The sequence below is a fragment of the Bos indicus genome, chromosome 1 (genome assembly GCF_029378745.1).
Source record: "Bos indicus isolate NIAB-ARS_2022 breed Sahiwal x Tharparkar chromosome 1, NIAB-ARS_B.indTharparkar_mat_pri_1.0, whole genome shotgun sequence".
Classification (NCBI taxonomy): Eukaryota; Metazoa; Chordata; class Mammalia; order Artiodactyla; family Bovidae; genus Bos; species Bos indicus.
This window is the reverse complement of record NC_091760.1, coordinates 91840543-91862702: the sequence shown is the minus strand read 5'-3', so window position 1 is coordinate 91862702 and position 22160 is coordinate 91840543. Positions and strand designations below refer to the sequence as shown.

General features: G+C 37.3%; 1 protein-coding gene across 5 annotated transcripts in view; it reads left to right on the top strand.

Moving 5' to 3' along the window:
- Window positions 1-22160, top strand: part of NAALADL2 (N-acetylated alpha-linked acidic dipeptidase like 2) — a 1369359-nt gene that overhangs the window by 1312817 nt on the left and 34382 nt on the right. The window lies entirely within an intron of this gene.

Here is a 22160-nt window from a genome sequence, read left to right as displayed (position 1 = left end):
GTGTCTCCTGCATTGGCAGGTGGATTCTTTATCACTGAGGCACCTGGGAAGCCCCTATATAGTCTCTTAGGAGCTATCTAAGCAACTACCTTTATAATAATGCTTTAAGAAGATGCCTCTGAGTTCCAAACAATGGTTTTAATCAGGAGTTTTGGGAACGCACCCATTTGAAATTTGAATGCCAGCCTGTGCATGTGTGTAGGTCTCTGGCTTTGTGTCCTTCTGAAAGCAGCTTCATAATAAAAGAAATCCTTTCCAAGCTAGCCAGAATGGTCTTGTAGAAAGTTCAGAGGACAGTTTCAAGTCAATCCATGCCAAGATAATTTTTGTTAGCATCCTTGAAAGCAGGAAAACAGCAATGTAAATGTCAAGATGCTTCTGTCTTGAGCCAAGAATAAACAGAGCAATCAATCCATTAAAAGTAGTTTTCAAACACATAAGCTCCCAAAACTTTGCTTTTGAAAGATAGTAGAACTGGCCTACACTTAGGCAATCAATGACAGTAGACAAAACTATTAAAACCAGGTTTCCAGGGACTCTATGATCAGGTTTTCAGCTACATGCTCCAGACATACATTTGATTTTAGGAATTTTAAGACACCGAGACCCAACCCCATCCGCCCTCAAATATTTCAGGATAACAGTGATCTCATTACACAGTTTTCATGGTGTTTTAATTAGAGTTATATAAGTACTAACAGAACCTCATGTTCAGTGTTTGATTGGGATAATAACCACTTTGTTCCAGTTGTACTTTTTCTTTCAGCAAGGTGTGGGTGGTATGAATGGAGCTAAAATCCCACTATTGTTTCTCTTGTCATTAATTCTATCAGCAATTCCTCTGATTTTTTTAGACTATGAGAAAAATAACTAGTGATTAAGAATTACCATAATGCTTTTAAAATATTTATAATAGCAGCTACTTGCACACAGAATCTATATATCAATACACTTTTATAATCTACACAATGTAAAATTACCAAAAGAGGGTTGAAGACCTGATCATTATATACATCCCCTTTTACCCTTTCATGAATAAATATATGTAATAGTTGGTAATTATGTATCCTTTTCATATTTTTAAAGTTTCTGCTGAAAAGAGTAAAAAAATTTAAAAAAGACTCCCACATTTTAAAAGAACCAAATTAACATACTGAAATGACAGTCTTTTTTTTACCCCCCAATAACTCATTTTGTTATTATTAAAACAAAAAGCGTATCCCATTGTGACAGATAATGTTCACTACAATTTGATTAGCCATTGAACATTGCTTAAAAAATTTCAATTGACAATGACTACGTTATCAGGCTAATTAGTCTGAGATCCAGCCTGTTAGTTTCAAAATAGAAATCTATGTGTGCTCAACTGTTGGGATTTTTATACAAATATCTCTTTCAGGTTTGAGATTTTATTCCATCTAAAGTGAGAAAAATTTACTGGTGTCATATTTTACAAGTCAAGACACATTGCCTTAGGTGTCTCAGGGTGAGCTGTGACTTTATGGTGCATTTAATAACATTAAGACTAGTAGTAATTATAGTACTTTTCACAGAGAAGGATTTACTTTGTACCAGGCACTATGCTGAACATTTTCATATATATATCTGTAACACTTCTAACAAAATTGCAAGATTGGTCTCATTGTCCCCTTTATATGGTGAAGAAAACTGAAGCATAGGAAAAGTTAATGGGTGGCAGAAAAGGGATTTGAACCTGGCTTGTTTTGTCAAAAAGCATTGCTCTGTCTACTAGATAGTACTGCATATATTTGATCCAAATTATACCTGGTGTGCTCAGAAGTCACTAATAAATTTAGTTAGATTCTAGTGCAAATGTAGCCGTGTATGAAATAGGTCCAATTTGCATAAAGACTTGAGTTTCATTTGTCCTACATTTGCAGATTTTATCCTCTAACCCTGATGGTTGTCAAAGGACAATTGTTAAGCACCAAATTTATCCCTAGTTCTGGGTGTGGGGGGTGGGGGTGGGGGTGAGGGGTGGGGAAGATGCCCTATTGTCCAAGTAAATCAAGTTATCTTGACCCAAAATATTGACTAAACTTTCATGTTTTCATAAACTTTAGATGCAATTAAAAGAGGGACTTCTCTCTGCTAATGTCATAGTTAGAAATGTTTTTATATAAATAATAGTATAAAATAGAGGAGGAATCACTAGAATAGGAATTTAGAGATATGGGTTTAGATCTAAAAGGTCCGCTAATCAAATAATCCTATAAGTCACTTAAATTTCCATGACATTCATTTTTTAATCAATTAAGTAAGAAAAAAAAAACTATCTAAGATAATGGAAATATTAGTTGAGAAAGTATAACATTCTGATTAAAAAAATAATTTTTGAAATAATTATTTGACTGAGGGAAAAAACAAAATCTAGATTCTTTAAGAAACCCTGTTAAATGTTTTGACACTTCCTTCTCTCTCCTTAATCATATCACATATTTTATCTATCATCAGTACAACATATCTTAACATTCATAGGTATACATTTCTTGCTGATTTAATATGATTCAAGGAAAATAATGATTCAATAAAAGGCAGAAGAACCAGAGATCAACATCCTTTGGATCACAATGAAAGCAAGAGAATTCCAGAAAAAAAGTCTACTTCTGCTTCATTGACTAAGCTAAAGCCTTTGACTATGTGGATTACAACAAACTGTGGAAAATTCTTAAAGAGATGGGAATACTAGACCACCTTACCCGTCTCCTGAGAACCTGTATGCAGGTCAAGAAGCAACAATTAAAACCAGATGGAAAAATGGACTGGTTCCAAATTGGTAAAGGAGTATGTCAAGGCTGTATATTGTCACCCTGCTTATGTAACTGATATGCAGAGTACATCATGTGCAGTGCCAGGCTGCATGGATCATAATCTGGAATCAGGATGGCCAGGAGAAATATCAATAACCTCAGGTATGCAGATGATACCACCCTAATGGCAGAAAGTGAAGAGGAGCTAAAGAGCCTCTTGATGAAGGTGAAAGAGGAGAGAGAAAAAGTTGGCTTAAAACTTAACATTAAAAAAACTAAGATCATGGCATCTGGTCCCAACACTTCATGGCAAATAGATAGGTAAACAACGGTAACAGTGACAGACTTTTTTTTCTTGAGCTCCAAAATCACTACAGATGGTGACTGCAGCCATAAAATTAAAAGATACTTGCTCCTTGGAAGAAAAGCTATGACAATCCTAGACAGAGTATTAAAAAGCAAATACATGAGTTTACCAACAAAGGTCCATCTAGTCAAAGCTATGGTTTTTCCAGTAGTCATATATGGATGTGAGAGTTGGACCAAAGAAGGCTGAGCACTAAAGAATTGATGCCTTTGAACTGTGGTGCTAGAGGAGACTCTTGAGAGTCCCTTGAGTAGCAAGGAGATCAAACCAGTCAATCCTAAAGGAAATCAACCCTGAATATTTGTTGGAAGGACTGATTCTGAAGCTCCAAAACTTTGGTCACCTGATGTGAAGAGCCATCACTGTAAAAGACCTGATGCTGGGAAAGATTGAGGGCAGGAGGAGGAGGGGCTGACAGAGGATAAGATGGTTGGATGGCATCATCAACTCAATGGACATGAGTTTGAGCAAACTCTGGGAGACAGTGAAACCTGATGTGCTGCAGTCCATGGTGTCACAGATATTTGGACACAACTGAGAAAGTGAACAACAATAAGGAAAATTAAGAGAGAGGATTGTGGTTGATATTTTCTTTGTACCCACTGAAACACTAAACACTTTATTTTGCTACACAATGAAACTAAAATACTTGATTGCTCTATAGATCATATTTTTAGTAGGTCAAATGCTCAGGGATCATATTGCCAATAACTAGATTATTAGTAACAACATTTATTTTTTTATAACAAGTATATCTTTATATCACACATACACACAAAATATGGAGCAGGTACAGCATAATGAGAAGCACATATAGAAACAAGTGAGAGCCTATTGACATGATTCTGTAAAGCACATATTTATTCCTGTATGCAATTCCAGTGGCATCTTTTGTTCAAATGAAAGCCTACATGAGTTACTCTAGTTGAGGTGGGGGAGAGACACAAAAGATCCCCCTTCCCCACGGTCACCTCAAGTGTCTTCATGAGTTTGCCAACCACTGCCTTTAGTGGGCTGCTTACCCAGTTTGCTCACTAAGGTTGCCAAACTACAACATTTTTAACTAAAGAAGAAAAAAAAGCTGGGGGAGTATTGTGAATTTATAGCCATACTGAGATGACATCAACTTGAAAATATATAAGATTTATAAGGATAAAATGAGAATTACTCATCCTAGCATCTCCAATGAGAACTAAATATAATATATAATTTGATAGATGATTGGTGTAACCCTAATTAGACAATACAACAAACCCTCAGATTACATATGGTGGGATTCTAGCACTTCCTTGCAATCTATATTTATTAGACAAGTTTCACTGAGGAAACTGGAAGGCAATGTAGGGATTCAAAGTAGGAATAGTCTGAATAGAGAGAATTTGAGGTTTGTGTGTCCATTGGAAGTGCTGGAGATATAAAGGTCAAGGAAGTTTCCGTTGTGATGTATGAAATCAAGAATTATCAGAACTGAAAGAAGACCTTCAATGACAGTCCAGGTGCTTGCAGCTTTCAAGCAGGTGGTTTTTAGGAGCTCTCTGGGAAACTCTGTGAATCTTATATCTGCCATCTGCCTGCCTGCAACCATTGTTAGAAAGTATAGCTTCACTTCATCTTCTGCCTTCCAAACCCTGTGATGATAGACTTAACTAGGTATCCTTTTCTGTGCCATGAGAGCATTTGTTGACCCCTTTATTCAGATAAATCAACTTGGTCCTTTATGCTGTTCTCTCCAGATCGTAAGCGAGCTGGGATCTGGGTTATTCTGCAATTGGTGATGATGGTCACGATGGAGGTATAGCCCAGATTTTATTGGGAGTGTTCAATGTATAATACATTTTTCTGTCAAGCAGAGATTATAAAGACTCAAGGATACTGCCTATAAGTATTGTAAAAATTAAAGTCAGGCATTTAATATACTTGGAGCCTATATCTGATCTTCAAAACAACACACATAATAACTGTTGGAACTAGGAGTTTTACCCATGACTTTCTGGCTTTAAAACACTTCCTCTTTTACTCTGACATACTCTCCCAGAGCATTTATAGAAAATTCAGTTTCACCTCTGGCTCTCTCAGTACATGGTTACTGATTTTTCAGTCACTCATCCAGGTAGATATTTTCCCCATTTTGCAGATAAGGACCCTAACGTTCAGAAAATTAAAAATTTTCCCAAAGTTAACAGAGATGGTAAATGCCACAGATTGGTAAATTATAAAATCTAGTTGCAGCCTTTCTAAATTTTATTTTTAAATTAAATTCATCACCATATTTGTAGTAGCCTCACAGAAAATAAAATGGAGATTAAAGAAAAAAAAGTCCAAGTGAATAAAATAATCCTGTCTCAACCCAATAAAGAGAAACAAAAACAGAATATATATTATCTCATGAAAAATAGACAATTAATCCTTTGTCACTACTCAGACCTCAGTTGTAAGACTGATGCCTATGGGTTCGGTGAAACTCTGTTTCTTGTATTTCATTTGATTCTTGTGTTAATTTTACTGTTTTTCTTATCTGTGAGCTAGAAATCCATGCCACTTTTTCAAAGTACTTACCTAGGATTACTGCTGGTTTCATTGCATTTATTAATTCAGCAAATGCTTAGTGTCCACCCAATGGCAGAACTCTGCCAGGTAATCAGAATACAGGGCTCAAAAATATAAATATTGACCTTACCTTGTGGAATTTGCCCTTTAGTGGGGAGAAAGAAAATAAGCAAACAACAAAATAAATATGTAATTATAAACTTTAAAAGTGTTTAGCAGAAACACAAAGTTTTATAAGTGTCTAACAGAAACAGGACTTTTTCTCTTAAGGTATCCAAATGGCTTGGGAGAGAGAAATTTGGGTTTAGATTAGAAATAGACAAGGGCCTAGAATCATGAAGAAGGAGGTTAGATGTTATTTTCATTATATTTTAATCTGATTCTAAGCAGAGGGTAATAATTTTATCTATTTATTCATTCATCCATCCATTTGTTCATCCATCCATCCTTGTCTGCTATGTGAAAAAGAAATTGTAGAAGTAATGAAAGAGTGGGGAGATTTAAAATGATGTGATACAAAAATAAACTCGAAATGGCTTAAAAGCTTAAATATAAGACATGACAATATAAAACTCCTAGAAAAGAACATAGGCAATTATTCCAATGCAATAGAAATAAAAGCAAAATAAGTATAAGGAACCTAATTAAGTTCAAAAGTTTTGTTCAGCAAGAGAAAACATAAACAAAACCAAAAGACAACCCATAGACAGGTAGAAAATATTTGCAAATGACACAACTGGCAAGGGATTAATTTCCAAAATTTAAAACCAGCTCATGCAGCTCAATATCAAAACAAACAAACAAACAAATAGAAGACGGGCAGAATAGAGCACATACAGATGGCCAAGAGGCACATTAAAAGATGCTCAGCATCGCTAATCATTATAGAAATGCAAATCAAAGCTACACTGAAGTTGTTAGCTCATACTTGTCAGAATGGCCATCATCAAAAATCTACAAATTCTGGATAGAGTACAGAGAAAAGGGACTCCTCCTATACTGTTGTTGGGAATGTCAACTGGTACAGCTACAATGGAAAATAGTATGGAGGTTCCTTGAACAACTAAAAGTAGAGCTACCATATGATCCAGCAATCCCATTCCTGGGAGTACATCTGGACAAACCTATAATTAACCTCCAATAGCTTTGTTTGTAGTAATGCTTACTAAGGCCCACTTGACTTCATATTCCAGGATGTCTGGCTCTAGATTGAGTGTTCACACCATTGTGGTTATCTGGATCATTAAGACCTTTTTTTGTATGGTTCTTCTGTGTATTCTTGCCACCTCTTCTTAATATCTTCTGCTTAGGTCCATACCTTTTGTGTCCTTTATTGAGCCCATTTTGCATGAAATATTCCCTTGATATCTCTAATTTTCTTAAAGAAATCTCTAGTCTTTCCCATTGTATTGTTTTCTTCTTGTTCTTTGTATTGTTCACTTATTACAAGGCTTTCTTATCTCTCCTCTCTATTCTTTGGAACTCTGCAATCAGATGGGTATATATTTCCTTATCTCCTTTGCCTTTTGCTTCTCTTCCTTTCTTAGCTCTTTTTGAGGCCTCTTCAGACAATTTTGCCTTTTTGCATTTCTTTTTCTTGGTGATGGTTTTGTCACCGCCTCCTGAGAGTGTTACAAACCTTCGTCCACAGTTCTTCACACACTCTATCAGATCAAATCCTTTGAGTCTATTTCTCATTCCACTGTATAATCATAAGGCATTTGATTTAGGTCATGCCTGAATGGCCTAGTGGTGTTTCCTACTTTCTTCAATATAAGCCTGAATTTTGCAGTAAGGAGCTCATGATTTGAGCCACAGTCAGGTCCTGGTCTTGTTTCTGCTAACTGTATAGACCTTCCCCATCTTTGACTGTAAAGAGTATAATCAATCTGATTTCAGTATCTGGTGATATACATATATAAAGTCAACCGACCTTGGTTATATTACTATCATGCAAATATAGATGCATTTTACATAAGGGACTCGAGTGACTGTTGGTACTTGTGAGGGATACTGGATATCCCATGGATATCCAGGGATGACTGTACATAAATAGAGAAAGTCACCAAAATTTATGAGATGAATGAATTAAATGATAATCACACAATTTTTGATTAAGTAGAGGAAATTTCATTAGTTTAGAAATATCTCAAATATAAAACACTAATGAGTTGAGGTCACTGAAATCTGACAAAACCTATTCTAAATTTGATGCAAAATTAATCAAAGGTTTGAAGAAATCTGAATTTAAGGGTTATCAAAACTTTCACTTGTGACTTATAGTAATAAATATATAGACAGGAAAGCAAACATTTTCTGAAATAAACTGAAAGAAAGGTATTCATCTATCTCCAGAAATTAATCTAGAAAAGCATTTTCGTATTTTTCTAAATTCTTAATGTTAATTCTGGAATAATTTTCTCTTTATCCATTCAATATTCTAAGTTATGACCAACCTGGATAGCATATTAAAAAGCAGAGACATTACTTTGCCAACAAAGGTCCATCTAGTCAAGGCTATGGTTTTTCCTGTGGTCATGTATGGATGTAAGAGTTGGACTGTGAAGAAAGCTGAGTGCCAAAGAATTGATGCCTTTGAACTGTGGTGCTGGAGAAGACTCTTGCGAGTCCCTTGGACTGCAAGGAGATCCAACCAGTCCATTCTAAAGGAGACCAGGCCTGGGTGTTCATTGGAAAGACTGATGCTGAGGCTGAAACTCCAATACTTTGGCCACCTCATGAGAAGAGTTGACTCATTAGAAAAGACCCTGATGCTGGGACGGATTGGGGACAGGAGGATAAGGGGACAACAGAGGATGAGATGGCTGGAGGGCATCACCGACTCGATGCACATGAGTTTGAATGAACTCCAGGAGTTGGTGATGGATAGGGATGCCTGGCATGCTGCAATTCATGGGGTCGCAAAGAGTAGGACACGACTGAGTGACTGAACTGAACTGAACTAATTCTACTTTAGAAAGGAAAAACTGGCACTATGAACCAGCTTTTTGAAAATGTCTACCATTTTTTCAGAACTTTCTATTTAATTTCACAGTTAATAGTTAAGAAAAGGAGATAATTGAGAACAAAGAGAATTTCCAGCAAATTGCAGACAAGATATTAATATTTAAAGCATATATTATTTTCTTTGCTCCTTAACTTTTGTATTTGACAAGGCTGTATTTTATTGGATTTGAATGATACTATGTAAAGCTAGATTGAGATAGCATATCTTCCAAACTCCCTGGTGGAGCATATGTAAGCTTTGATTAGAAAATAAGACCTACTATAATTAGGAATAAAAGAAAAAAAATTGGAGACACTTTAACTGGCACATATGAAGGTTGTTCCTTCCAAAAATATTTGGCCCTGCTTCCTTCCATTTCACATTATTGTATAAAGAGCAGAATATTATTTACATGTAATTATTTCTGGGTGAGGAAGAGAAGGTAAGGTGAATTTTTATTCTATATTAGGATTAGCCAAATATAAGCAGGCAGATACAAACAGAATTTCTTCCCAATATTAATTAATCATTTAAAGTGCTTACCACAAGTATTCTTACCTTGTCAGTCATAGTATTTGAGCTGAAATCAGCACAACCTCTATTAGAAAACAGAAACTCATCTAGTCCACATCATAATGGTTAAAATCTTTTGTTCATATGAGAAGCCTATAATTCTTGATTTCTTCTCTCTTATATACCCTTGCATTTAGTCCATTGGCAAGTTCTATAGATTCTACCTATAAATTGTTACAAATTCATCTTCTTCTCTCCATTCATACTTCTACTGATATGATCTCCAGTGATAAATTTTATATATCAACTTGTCTAGTCTATGCTGCCCAGTTGTTTGGTCAAATACTAAAGTTTAAATATGTTGTTATTCAGGCACTATGTGATTAAAATTTACAATCAGTTGACTTTCATTAAAGGATATTATTCTCGTTAATGTGAATGGGAATCATCAAATCAGTTGAGGTCCTTAAGAGCAAAAACATGTTCTAGGGACGAAGAAGGAATTCTGCCTGAATACCATAGAATAGAAGTCTATCCTAATTCCCAGCCTACTGCTGGGCTTACAAATTTCAGATTTAAGACTGCAATGTCAACCCTTCCCTGATATCCAGTCTTCCTACCCTACAGATTTTGGACTTCCAAGACTTCACAACCACAGGAATCAATTTCTTTAAGTCTGTCTATCTTCTACCTTCCTATCTATCTTAGCTCAGTCACCTGCTGCTGCTGCTGCTAAGTCACTTCAGTCATGTCTGACTCTGTGCGACCCCATAGACGGCAGCCCACCAGGCTCCGCTGTCCCTGGGATGCTCCAGGCAAGAATACTGGAGTGGATTGCCATTTCCTTCTCCAATGCATGAAAGAGAAAAGTGAAAGTGAAGTCACTCAGTCGTGTCTGACTCTTCGCGACCCCATGGACTACAGCCTACCAGGCTCCTCCGTCCATGGATTTTCCAGGCAAGAGTACTGGAGTGGGGTGCCATTGCCTTCTCCAAGTTCAGTCACCAGTGGTGGCCAACTCTTTGCGATGCCATGGGCTGCGGCATGTCAAGCTTCCCTGCCCATAACCAACTCCCAGAGCCTACTCAAACTCATATCCATTGAGTCGGTGATGCCATCTGACTATCTCATACTTTGTCATCCCCTTCTCCTCCCACCTTCAATTTTTCCCAGCATCAGGGTCTTTTCCAATGAGTCAATTCTTTGCATCAGGTGGCCAAAGTATTGGAGTTTAAACTTCAGCAGCAGTCCTTCCAATGAATATTCAGTACTGATTTCCTTTAGGATTGACTGGCTGGATCTCCTTGCAGTCAAATAAAATAGAAGTAGATGTTTTTCTGGAACTCTCTTGCTTTTTCAATGATCCAATGAATATTGGCAATTTGATCTCTGCTTCTTCTGCCTTTTCTAAATCCAGCTTGAACATCTGGAAGTTCTTGGTTCATATACTGTTGAAGCCTCACATGGAGAATTTTGAGCATTACTTTGCTAGCATGTGAGATGAGTGCAATTGTGCGGTAGTTTGGACATTCTTTGGTATTGCCTTTCTTTGGGATTGGGATGAAAACTGAGCTTTTCCAGTCCAGTGGCCACTGCTGAGTTTTCCAAATTTGCTGGCATATTGAGTGCAGCACTTTCATAGCATCATCTTTTAGGATTTGAAATAGCTCAACTGGAATTCCATCGCCTCCACTAGCTTTGTTTGTAGTGATGCTTCCTCAGGCCAACTTGACTACGCATTTCAGGATGTCTGGCTCTAGCTGAGTCATCACACCATCGTGGTTATCTGAGTCATGAATATCTTTTCTGTATAGTTCTACTGTGTATTCTTGCCACCCCTTCTTAATACCTTCTGCTTCTGTCAGGTCCATACCATTTCCATCTGTAATTGTGCCCATCTTTCCATGAAATGTTCCCTTAGTATCTATAATTTTCTTGAAGAGAGCTCTAGTCTTTCCCATTCTATTGTTTTTCTCTATTTCTTTGCATTGATCACTAAGGAAGGCTTTCTTATCTCTCCTTGCTATTCACTGAAATTCTGCATTCAAATGGGTATACCTTTTCTTTTCTCCTTTGCCTTTAGCTTCTCGTCCTTTCTCAGCTATTTGTAAGGACTCCTCAGTCAACCATTTTGCTTTTATGCATTTCTTTTTCTTGGGGATGGTCTTGATTCCTGCCTACTGTACAATGTCACAAACCTCCATTCATAGTTCTTCAGGCATCTGTCTATCAGATCTAATCCCTTGAATCTATTTGTCACCTCTATTGTATAATTGTAAAGGATTTGATTTAGGCCATACCCTAATGGTCTAGTGTTTTTCCCTACTTTCTTCAATTTAAGTCTCAATTTGGCAATAATGAGTTCATGATCTGAGCTACAATCAGGTCCTGGTCTTATTTTTTTCTGACTGTATATAGCTTCTCCATCTTTGGCTGCAAAGAATACAATCAATCTGATTTTAGTATTGACCATCTGGTGATGGCCATGTGTAGAGTCTTCTCTTGTGTTGTTGGAAGAGGGTGTTTGCTATAACCAGTGCATTCTCTTGGCAAAACTCTGTTAGCGTTTGACCTGCTTCATTTTGTACTCCAAGTCCAAATTTGCCTGTTACTCCAGGTAGCTCTTGACTTCCTACATTTGCATTCCAGTCGTCTAGAATGAAGAGGACATCTTTTTCCTATCTATCTACCTATCTGCTTATCTATCCATCCATTCATCCATCCTATTGGTTCTTCTCTGGGGAATCCTGATATATTTAGAACATTAAACTATCATCATTTTTTCAAATATTTTTGTGTTGTGTAGTTGATTTACCATGTTGTGTTTATTTCTGCTGTACAGCAAAGTGATTCAGTTATACATATATATACACAATGTTTTACATGTTCTTTTCATTGTGGTTTATCACAGGATATTGAATATTGTTCCCTGTACTATACAATAAGACCTTGTTGTTTATCCATTCTTTATATGCCGGCTTGAATCTACTAATCCCAAACTCCCAATCCATTCCTCTTCTAAGCCCTCAGACTTGGCTATCACCAGTCTGGTCTCTGTGTCTGTGAGTCTGTTTCTGTTTTATAGATAGGTTCTTTTGTGTCATATTTTAGGTTCTGCATATAGGTGATATTATAAAATATTCGTCTTTATCTGACTTACTTCACTTAGTATGATAATCTCTAGGTCCATCCATGTTGCTCCAAATGACATTATTTCATTCTTTCTTATGGCTAAGTAATATTCCATTGTATATATGTACCACATCTTCTTTAGCTGTTCTACTGTCAATGGACATTTAGGTTGTTTGCGTGTCTTGATTATTGTGAAAAGTGCTGCTGTGAATATACAGGTGCTTCTTCCTGTTTGCATTTTCTTCCTGTGTCTGTTTGCTTTTCCTGTCATTGTCACTCTTGCAACACTTCACTCTGGTAGTGACAGTTCACTTGGTAGCAGTAGTTAATTCTGATTTGCACTTTTTCCAACATTAAGTAAACCAACGTCATAATACTCAGGGACACCAGCACTGGTTGAGTAGAGTCGCTTTCTCATAGATCTGGGCCCCTGTGTCACAGGATTGTATCATCTCACTCAGAAATATTAATAACAGCTAAGCAGTAATCTCTATTCACAGGTCTGTGTTTCAGCTTTGTAGGACACCTCCTTCAAACTTCTAAGTTTTAATAGTTCCAACTTTTCCACTTCCTAGTCATACGGATAGTATTCTCTTCCTGCTATTATTAGCACTATGGCAATTTCAGTGTTTCTTCTGTCCTTATAATCTTATATAGATACAAAATATCTCCAAAAATAAATATTGAATAAGGCTAAAAGTAATATATCCTGGGAAAGGACCAGATTCTTAATTATGAGGAGTGAGAGGTTTTGTTTTGCTATCTTTAGCTGGGTAGGATCTGGGTAGGCATCACGAGGGAAGTGATACTTCAATAGAGTCTATAAACTAGGCAAGAGTTTGGTTCATTTGTGATGAGAATGGAAGGGAATTTCTCAAGAAAACCTTTCTAAAAGGTATCACTTTATGTTTCTCAAAATCATTTTAACACTGTTTAGCATTCTCTTGCCAATTGAAAGTCATCAAAATTATGCAGTTTCTCCTAATATAACAAAGCCCTTAAAGACTAGCGAGTCATTTGCCCGATGACTAAATAACTGTCATGTATGGATGTGAGAGTTGTACTATAAGAAAGATGAGCACCAAAAAAGTGATGCTTTTGAACTGTGGTGTTGGAAAATACTCTTGAGAGTCACTTGGACAGCAAGGAGATCCAAAAAGTCCATCCTAAAGGAAATCAGTCCTGAATATTCTTTGGAAGGATAGATGCTGAAGCTCAAACTCCAATACTTTGGCCACCTGATGCGAAGAGCTGTCTCATTAGAAAAGACCCTGATGCTGGGAAATATTGAAGGCGGGAAGAGAAGGGGACGACAGAGGTTGAGATGGTTGGATGGCATCACTGACTCAATGGACATGACTTTGAGTAAACTCCAGGGGTTGGTGATGGACAGGGAGGCCTGGTGTGCTGCAGCCCACGGGGTCACAAAGAGTTGGACATGACTGAATGACGGAACTGAGCTGAATTGAAATAACTGTAGATGATTTGCTGCTGAAAATGAATGAATAGTTCAATGTTATGGTAGTTCCTTTTTTACTCCTTTGTTTTTATTGGTTACTTCTAATTGATGTCATTGTGTCTAGTTGCTGCCTCAGTGACTAGGCACATAACTGCCTAGTTATTCAGTATCATCTCCTCCCATAGGCAGTCTTCTGGGCTTTTTGGTAATTATTTGCCTGTGCAGGTGCTATTTTAGTTTATTTCAGCTTAATTGCTATGTTGTAGAAGCACAGCCTCAGAGTATTACTATACTTAAACAAACTTATCCTTGTCTCAGCTTTCTCTTTCTGGAAAAAGATGGTAAATTTTAGCTTTTGTGTATGTCAGGGGTGTTCATCCTATAGTGACAATAATCAGAAAATATTTGCTGAGAAAACTTGGAGACCTAAAGACTCACCAGGCCAATGTCTGAAGTTCTCTAAAATTAGCCTCTGTTATCGGATCATAAATAATACATGTAAGAATAAACATTAGCCATTCGACACTGACTAAAAAGTGACATGTTAACATCAGTGAATTTTCTGTGTAAGGTTGGCTGAATTTGTGGCTATGAGACCAACTGTACATTAATATCTCCCTTTTCCCCATGTAACATGTATGTGGTTCATTGTGTCCACATAGTCTCCTTTCACAGATTGTAAATTATATTATTTACAGGCTCTTGATGGTCAAAACACTATTGGAGCTTGAAGGTCAAGGGAGAAAACTGCATCCTAAATTGCTATTTATCAATGATGTATGGTACATGGAGCAGCACACTTTGTGCTGCTACAATTAAAGATCTGTCAACATTTCTAACATACCCCATTATTTCAGGGTTTTATAATATGGTCATTTATCCTTACTCTTTCTTGAATTATGTGATGCCAAGGCCTTACCTGTAGGAGAGTGAAGTGAATGTGTTAGTTGCTCAGTTGTGTCCGACTCTGAGACCCCATGGAATGTAGCCCGTCACACTCCTCAGTTCACAGAATTCTCCAGGCAAGAATACTGGAGTGGGTAGACATTTCCTCCTCCAGAGGATCTTCCTGACCCAGGGACTGAACCCAGGTCTCCTGCATGGCAGGCAGATTCTTTACCATCTGAGCCACCAGGGAAGCCCCAGCTGTCAAAGGATATCTTCAAAATTCTTTTTAACAAGATTGTAAAGAATTTGTCAGTCTCTCTTTTTTTTTTTTCCTGTTAAAATGCTAGCTAATGAAAGTTAGGGTAAGCTAACTGTTAGCAGTCTCATAACTCAAAAAAGACATCTATATATACACCACATAGCTTTTAGGCCCAAATACTTGACTTTATGAATGGTAAAAAATTAACTATTAAGCATAGGAATATCTTTTAACCATCATTTAAAAAAAAAATCTTGCTTCTTCCTACTCTCTTATCAAATATCTATAAAGAAACTAACAACACAGTAAAATAGAAATGACTTTGAATCACTGGTTTGTTCATAGGGAAATAAAAAGGGTCTTAAATAAAGTTTTTTTTTTTTTAATTTTAACAATTAGCCATTTTATTTAAAGATAATTCATAATTATGTTATCTAAACCTCCTTATCTATGCTGTTCAACATGGTTCAGTTCAGTTCAGTCGCTCAGTTGTGCCCGACTCTTTGTGACCCCATGAATTGCAGCATGCCAGGCCTCTCTGTCCATAACCAACTTCTGGAGTCTACTCAAACTCATGTCCATCAAGTCGGTGATACCATCCAGACATCTCATCCTCTGTCGTCCCCTTCTCCTCCTGCCCCCAATCCCTCCCAGCATCAGATCTTTTCCAGAGTCAACTCTTCTCATGAGATGGTCAAAGTATTGTAGTTTCAGCTTTAGCATCAGTCCTTTCAATGAACACCCAGGACTGCTCTCCTTTAGGATGGACTGGTTGGATCTCCTTGCAGTCCAAGGGACTCTCAACAGTCTTCTCCAACACCACGGTTCAAAAGCATCAACTCTTTGGCGCTCAGCTTTCTTCACAGTCCAACTCTCACATCCATACATGACCACTGGAAAAACCATAGTCTTGACTAGATAGACCTTTGTTGACAAAGTAATGTCTCTGTTTTTTAATATGCTCTCTAGGTTGGTCATAACTTTCCTTCCAAGGAGTAAGCGTCTTTTAATTTCATGGCTGCAGTCACCATCTGCAGTGATTTTGGAGCCCCCAAATTTAAGTCTGACACTGTTTCCACTGTTTCCCCATCTATTTCCCACGAAGTGATGGGACCGGATGCCATGATCTTCATTTTCTGAATGTTGAGCTTTAAGCCCACTTTTTCACTCTCTACTTTCACTTTCATCAAGAGGCTTTTTAGTTCCTCTTCACTTTCTGCCATAAGGGCGGTGTCATCTGCATATCTGAGGTTATTGATATTTCTCCCGGCAATCTTGATTCCAGCTTGTGTTTCTTCCAGCCCAGCGTTTCTCATGATGTACTCTGCATACAAGTTAAATAAGCAGGGTGACAATACTTGACGCCTTGACATACTCCTTTTCCTGTGTGTATGTGTGTATGTGTATTATATAATACACATACACACATGTACAATGGAATACTACAGAGCCATAAAAAGAATGAAATTTTGCCATTTGCAAAGGTATGGTTGAACTGAAAGTGTATTATGCTAAGTGAAATAAGTCAGAGAAGACAATACTGTATGATATCACTTATAGGCAGAATCTAAAAATTAAAACAGACTAGTGAAATTTAACAGAAAGGAAACAGACTCACAGATACAGCTAAAAATCTAGTGGTTACCAGTGGTGGGGGCATGATAGGGTCAGAGATTAAGTGGTACAGCGTATTATTAATCAAATAAGCTACAAGAATATGTTGTACAACATAGGATATATAGCCAATATTTTATAATAACTATAGATGTAGTATAACCTTTAAAAGTTCTGAATCACCATGTTGTATACCTGTAATTTATATAATGTTGCTGTTTAGTTGCTAAGTTGTGTCTGACCCTTTTGTGACTTCATGGACTTATACCCACCAGGCTCCTCTGTTCATGGGATTTTCCAGGCAAGAATACTGGAGTGGATTGCCATTTCCTTCTACAAGGGATCTTCCCTCCCCAGGGATGGAATCCACATCTCCTACATTAGCAGGCAGATTCTTTACCACTGAGCCACCTGGGAAGTCCCAACTTTTTATAGTATTATACATTAATTATATCACAATTTAAAAATAATAATAACAGCAAAAAAGACCCAAAGGAAAATTATTAGAACTAATAAATTAATTCAGTAATATAATAGGATACAATATTAATTTACAGACATGTGTTGCATTTCTTTACACTAATAATAAAATATCAGAAAGAGAAAGGTAAAAAGCAATTTCATTTACGAAAAAAACCAGAATAAAATTATAGACAATATGTTCTCAGACAAATTGTAGCAATATTTTCTTAGATGATTCTTCCAACTCAAAGGAAATAAAAGCAAAAATAAACTAATGGTACCTAGACAAATGTAAAAGCTTTTGCACAGCAAAGAAAACCTTCAACAAAATGAGAAGACAGTCCACAGAATGGGAGAATATATTTGCAAATGGTGTGAACAATAAGGGGTTAATATGCAATATATATAAACAGCTCAGAAAATTTAATACTGAAAAAACCAAAAGGCTCAATCCCAAAATGGGCAGAAGTCCTAAATAGACACTTTTCCAAGGAAGATATACAGATGGCCAACAGACACATAAAATGATGCTCAACACTGCTCATTATTAGAGAAATGCAAATTAAAGCCACAATGAAGTACTGCCTCTCATTGGTCAGAATAGCTATCATGAAAATGTCTACACATAATAAATGCTGGACAGTATAGAAAAAGGAACCATCATACACTGCTGGTGGGAATGTAAATTGGTACAGCCACTATGGAAAATGGTATGGAGGTTCCTTCAAAAACTAAAAGTACGACTACCATACGTATGATGCAGCAAACTTGCTTGTGGGTATATATGAGGGAAAAACAAAAAGTGAAAGTGAAAGTGAAGTCTCTCAGTCGTGTCGACTCTTAGCGACCCCATGGACTACAGCCCACCAGGCCCTCCGTCCATGGGATTTTCCAGGCAAGATGCATGCACCCCAGTGTTCCCAGCAGCACTCTTTGCCATAGCCAAGACAAGGAAACAACCCAAGTTCCCATCAGCAGATGACTGGCTTAATAAGTTGTGGTATATTATGACTCAGTCATTAAAAAAATGTTGTCATTTGCAGCAATACGGATGGACCTAGAGAATATTATGAATCAAAGACAAATATAGATTCTACTTTTATGTGAAATCTAAAAAGTAATACAAACAAAATAATATCAAAACATAAACACACTCACTGACAAAGAAAACAAACATTTATCAAAGCAGATAGATGGGGCAGGGACAAATCAGGAGTATAGGATTAATAGACACAAATTATTAAACATAAAATAGATAAGTAACAAGGAATTAGTGTAGAGCACAGGAAATTATATTCAGTATCTTTTAGTAACCTACAGTGGAATAAGAAAAAAATTATAACTGAATCAGTATACCATACCTGGAACTAACACAATATTGTAAATCAACTGTAGTTCAATTAAAAAAGAAAACACTCATGAAAAATGAGTACAGGTCCCACATTTGAAGTATATGTAACTGTACTATAACATTTAGTTATAGTATTTATTTAAATGTTATAATATGTTAGATAAAATTTGATAATTAAAAAAGACACAAATTTTAAGTGTTCACAGTGGGTGGAGAAGTACTTAGTATATGTGATCACCTCTCTCTTTTGTTAGAAAACATCCTCAGGCAAGTATTTCTTGATATTTTTTAAAGGAAATCATTATCAGAGTAGGGAGAAAATTTTATTTACTATTTTCTTATTGCCAGTGCCATGAATTATTGTAAGTTTGGGGTTTTCTCTTGTATGGCAATTTGGAAAAATTCATTTCATTATTTCTTTGGAACTTTTCTGTCTACCAGTCCTAGTTTCAAGTTTAGTACTAGCTGAAATATGATTTTAATATAAGTCCCAAAATAGAGATTGATACTCAAAACCCTTTCAACCATTTGCTTTTCTAAATATTACCTCTCCTGCTTAAGTGCTATGTGATGTTAGACTGCTGTATCTCTCTATGCCTTTTCCTTTCTCTGTAAAATGGGTATTACTAATGGTATTTGAGAAGGAAATGGCAACCTACTCCAGTATTCTTGCCTAGGAAATCCCATGGACAAAGTCTGAGCCTGGTGGGCTATAGTTCCTGAGGTTGCAAAGAGTCAGACATGACTTGGCAGCTGAACTAATGGTATATGTTGCATTAAGTTGTTTTAAGGATTAAATGTGCTAGAGTATGCAAAATGCTTAGAATATTGCTCAGTATATTGTAGGGAGGGGGAAAAACAACTTTTTTTCCATCTCCCTAGGTTCACTAGCTGGGACCCTGCAAACTAGACATGTAAAGATAGAATAACAAGTGAAAAACAAACAGTTGATTAACACATGAAGCACGTGTCCACAGAAGAGAAACTCAATGATGGGTAACTCAAAGGGGTGGTCAGAACTAGTATTTTTATAGCATCTTAAAGAAGAGCAATGGGTGGATTGTAATCAAGATGATGAAGTAGTAGGATGTCAAACTACTTCTCACAAATGCATCAATAATACATCTACAAATTTAACAGTTTTCACAGAGCACCCTCAGAACACTAGCAGAAGACTTCAGACACCTGAAAGGACAAGAAAGGTCTCCACATAACTAATTAGGACCAGAAAGAGAGAGAAAAAAAAAAAAAAAAGCAGAATGAGTCCTGTGTTCTTGGGACAGAGCTGAAGGAGAGGAGAGGTTCCCACACCCTGGGAAGCCCCTCACTGAGGATATCAGTAAGGAGAGAAAAGAAACTTCAGAGGCTCAGAAGAGAGTGCAACTACTGGTTTGTGGTAGGCAGGACAGAGAGAGAGACCTACCCAGAGGGTCTGTGCCACTGCCGTTCAGGTCCCAGCCTGAGACACGTGTCTGCTGGTACAGGCAGGGGCTGGGTGCTGGAACAGGGATTTAGAGGACATATCCAGGAAGAGAACTAGTATTGGCTGCATGGAGACAGCCTGAAGGTGCTGGACTCTAGGGTGCTGCAATCGAGAGTATCTGTGGAAGTCTAGGCTGCCACAGAAGCTAAGCACCATTGTCAAGTGGCATTTGAAGAGAAGGGCAAGGCTGCCATTAGTCTCCTTAAGCAACCTCCAGCCCCTGCCTCTGCAGGTTCCAGGAGGGGCTCCCTCCCAGTCTGGCTTGCTTGCCACAGCCACCACCTCTGCAATGCTGGGAGCAGCTGCCAGTGGGTTGCCTGCATGCAGAAGTGGGGGTGAAATCACAGCTGAGTTCCTAGGGGTCATGTGACTCAGGAAGCAGAGCTGAAACCTCTCCTCATGGTGGCCTGAACCACAGATTTACAACTCAGCTACCAGTTTTGTAAATTCAGTGCTTGTGAAGTATCTGAAAGGACAATGGGTGGTCCTGTGGCAGGGATAGGTCTAGCCTTGGTATCTGTGGGCTTTGTGGGCACATACACTTTGGGACTGGGTCGGGTTAGTGTTGGAGCCCCCTCCCTAGCTCCCACAGTGGGGCCTAGATACATGACTACTACTATGGTCCAGAGACCTGAGTTCAGTGGACCTGAGTTTGTGGCCTTGTGAAAATAAAGCCTGAACAACACTAGGGTCAATTGCCAGTGTTCACAGTTGAGGTGGGGCCAAAGGCAGTGCCAACAAGAGTGTACTTTGTAAGCCTGCACAATGGATAAAGGTGGCACAACAGATCACACTTATAGGTGAACAGCTCCAGTGCAGAAATATCCAGTGGTTCCTCTCCCAGTAAGAGTGTTCCAATCGTGCCTACCTCACATGCCAGATTAGAAACACACCTCTGAAAATAATTTGGGGGTTTCTATTCCAACTAGGGGGCATATCCTACTCCTAACAGAGCTGTGACAACCACAGAACAAAGAGGAAGCCCAACTCAATATCCAGTGCAGGCTCTGGTCACCACATCAGTCATACCTCCTATCAAGGGGATAGGAGTATACACCAGGAATGACGTGGCAAGTATCCATTCTCAAACAGCCCTTGCACCAAAAAATATTAAATCCATCTGGGTACACATGGGTTTAGCCACATAAAAATAGCCTTCTAATACCACAGTGGATAAATATTTCTCCTAAACTCATAGAGCAAGAGAAATATAAGTAAAAGAATAGAAGCAACAGAGGAAACATTTCCGATTATGAGAAAAGAATATAAAAAGAATATAAAAATATTGAATATATGTATATGTATTGTTTAACTAAATCACTTTGCTGAAACTAATAATATTGTAAATCAATGATAATCCAACAAAATTAAAAAATTTTTAATGTATGTGAACAACAAAAAGAAGATTAAGAGAACACCCCTAAAAGAACAACAATGAAACAGACCTCTTCAATATAATAGACACAAAGTTCAAAAAGGAGATAATGTAAATACTGAAGGAATAAAGGAAAACTATCAACAGAAATGCAGAATACTATAAAAAAGAACTAGAAACTAGGAGGGACCAAGAAAAATTAGAAAATTCACTTGATGAGATGAAAGTTGAACTAAAGGCTATGAATAGCAGGATAAACAATGTAGAAGAATAAGTGATCTAGAAGAAAAATAATGAAAATCACCTATTTAGAAGAGCAGGTAGAAACTTAAAGGAGAAAAAAATGAAAGCAATATGAGACCTATTGGATAACATAAAGCATGCCAAATGGAAAACTTGCCAAACCTAAAGAAGAAAACATATCCAGATACAGGAAGCACAGAGAGTTCAGGACAAGATACCCCCAAAGAGATCTACACGAAGATATATAATAAAAATAGCAAAAGATTCTAAAGGCACAAAAGAAAAACAAAGAACTGTAAGGGAATTCCCATGAGACTATCAGTTGATTTTTTTCTACTGAAACATTGCAGTCCAGATAGAAGTGGAAAGATTTATTCGAAGTCCTGCTGAAAGGGAAAAATCTGCAAATGAGGATACTCGGCCCAGCAAGAAAATCATTTAGAATAGAAGGAGAGATAAAGAATTACTTAGACAAGCAAAAACTAAAAGAATACAGCAATACTAAACCTATCCTAAAGGAAATATTGAAAGATCTCCTCTAAATAAAAAATAAAAATCTATAGGAAAACAAAAATTACAATTGGAAAGTAAATAACTTAAATAAGCCAGCGCACGCATGTGTGCATGCTCAGTAACGTCCAACTCTTTGCAACCCCATGGACTATATAACCTAGTAGGCTCCTCTGTCC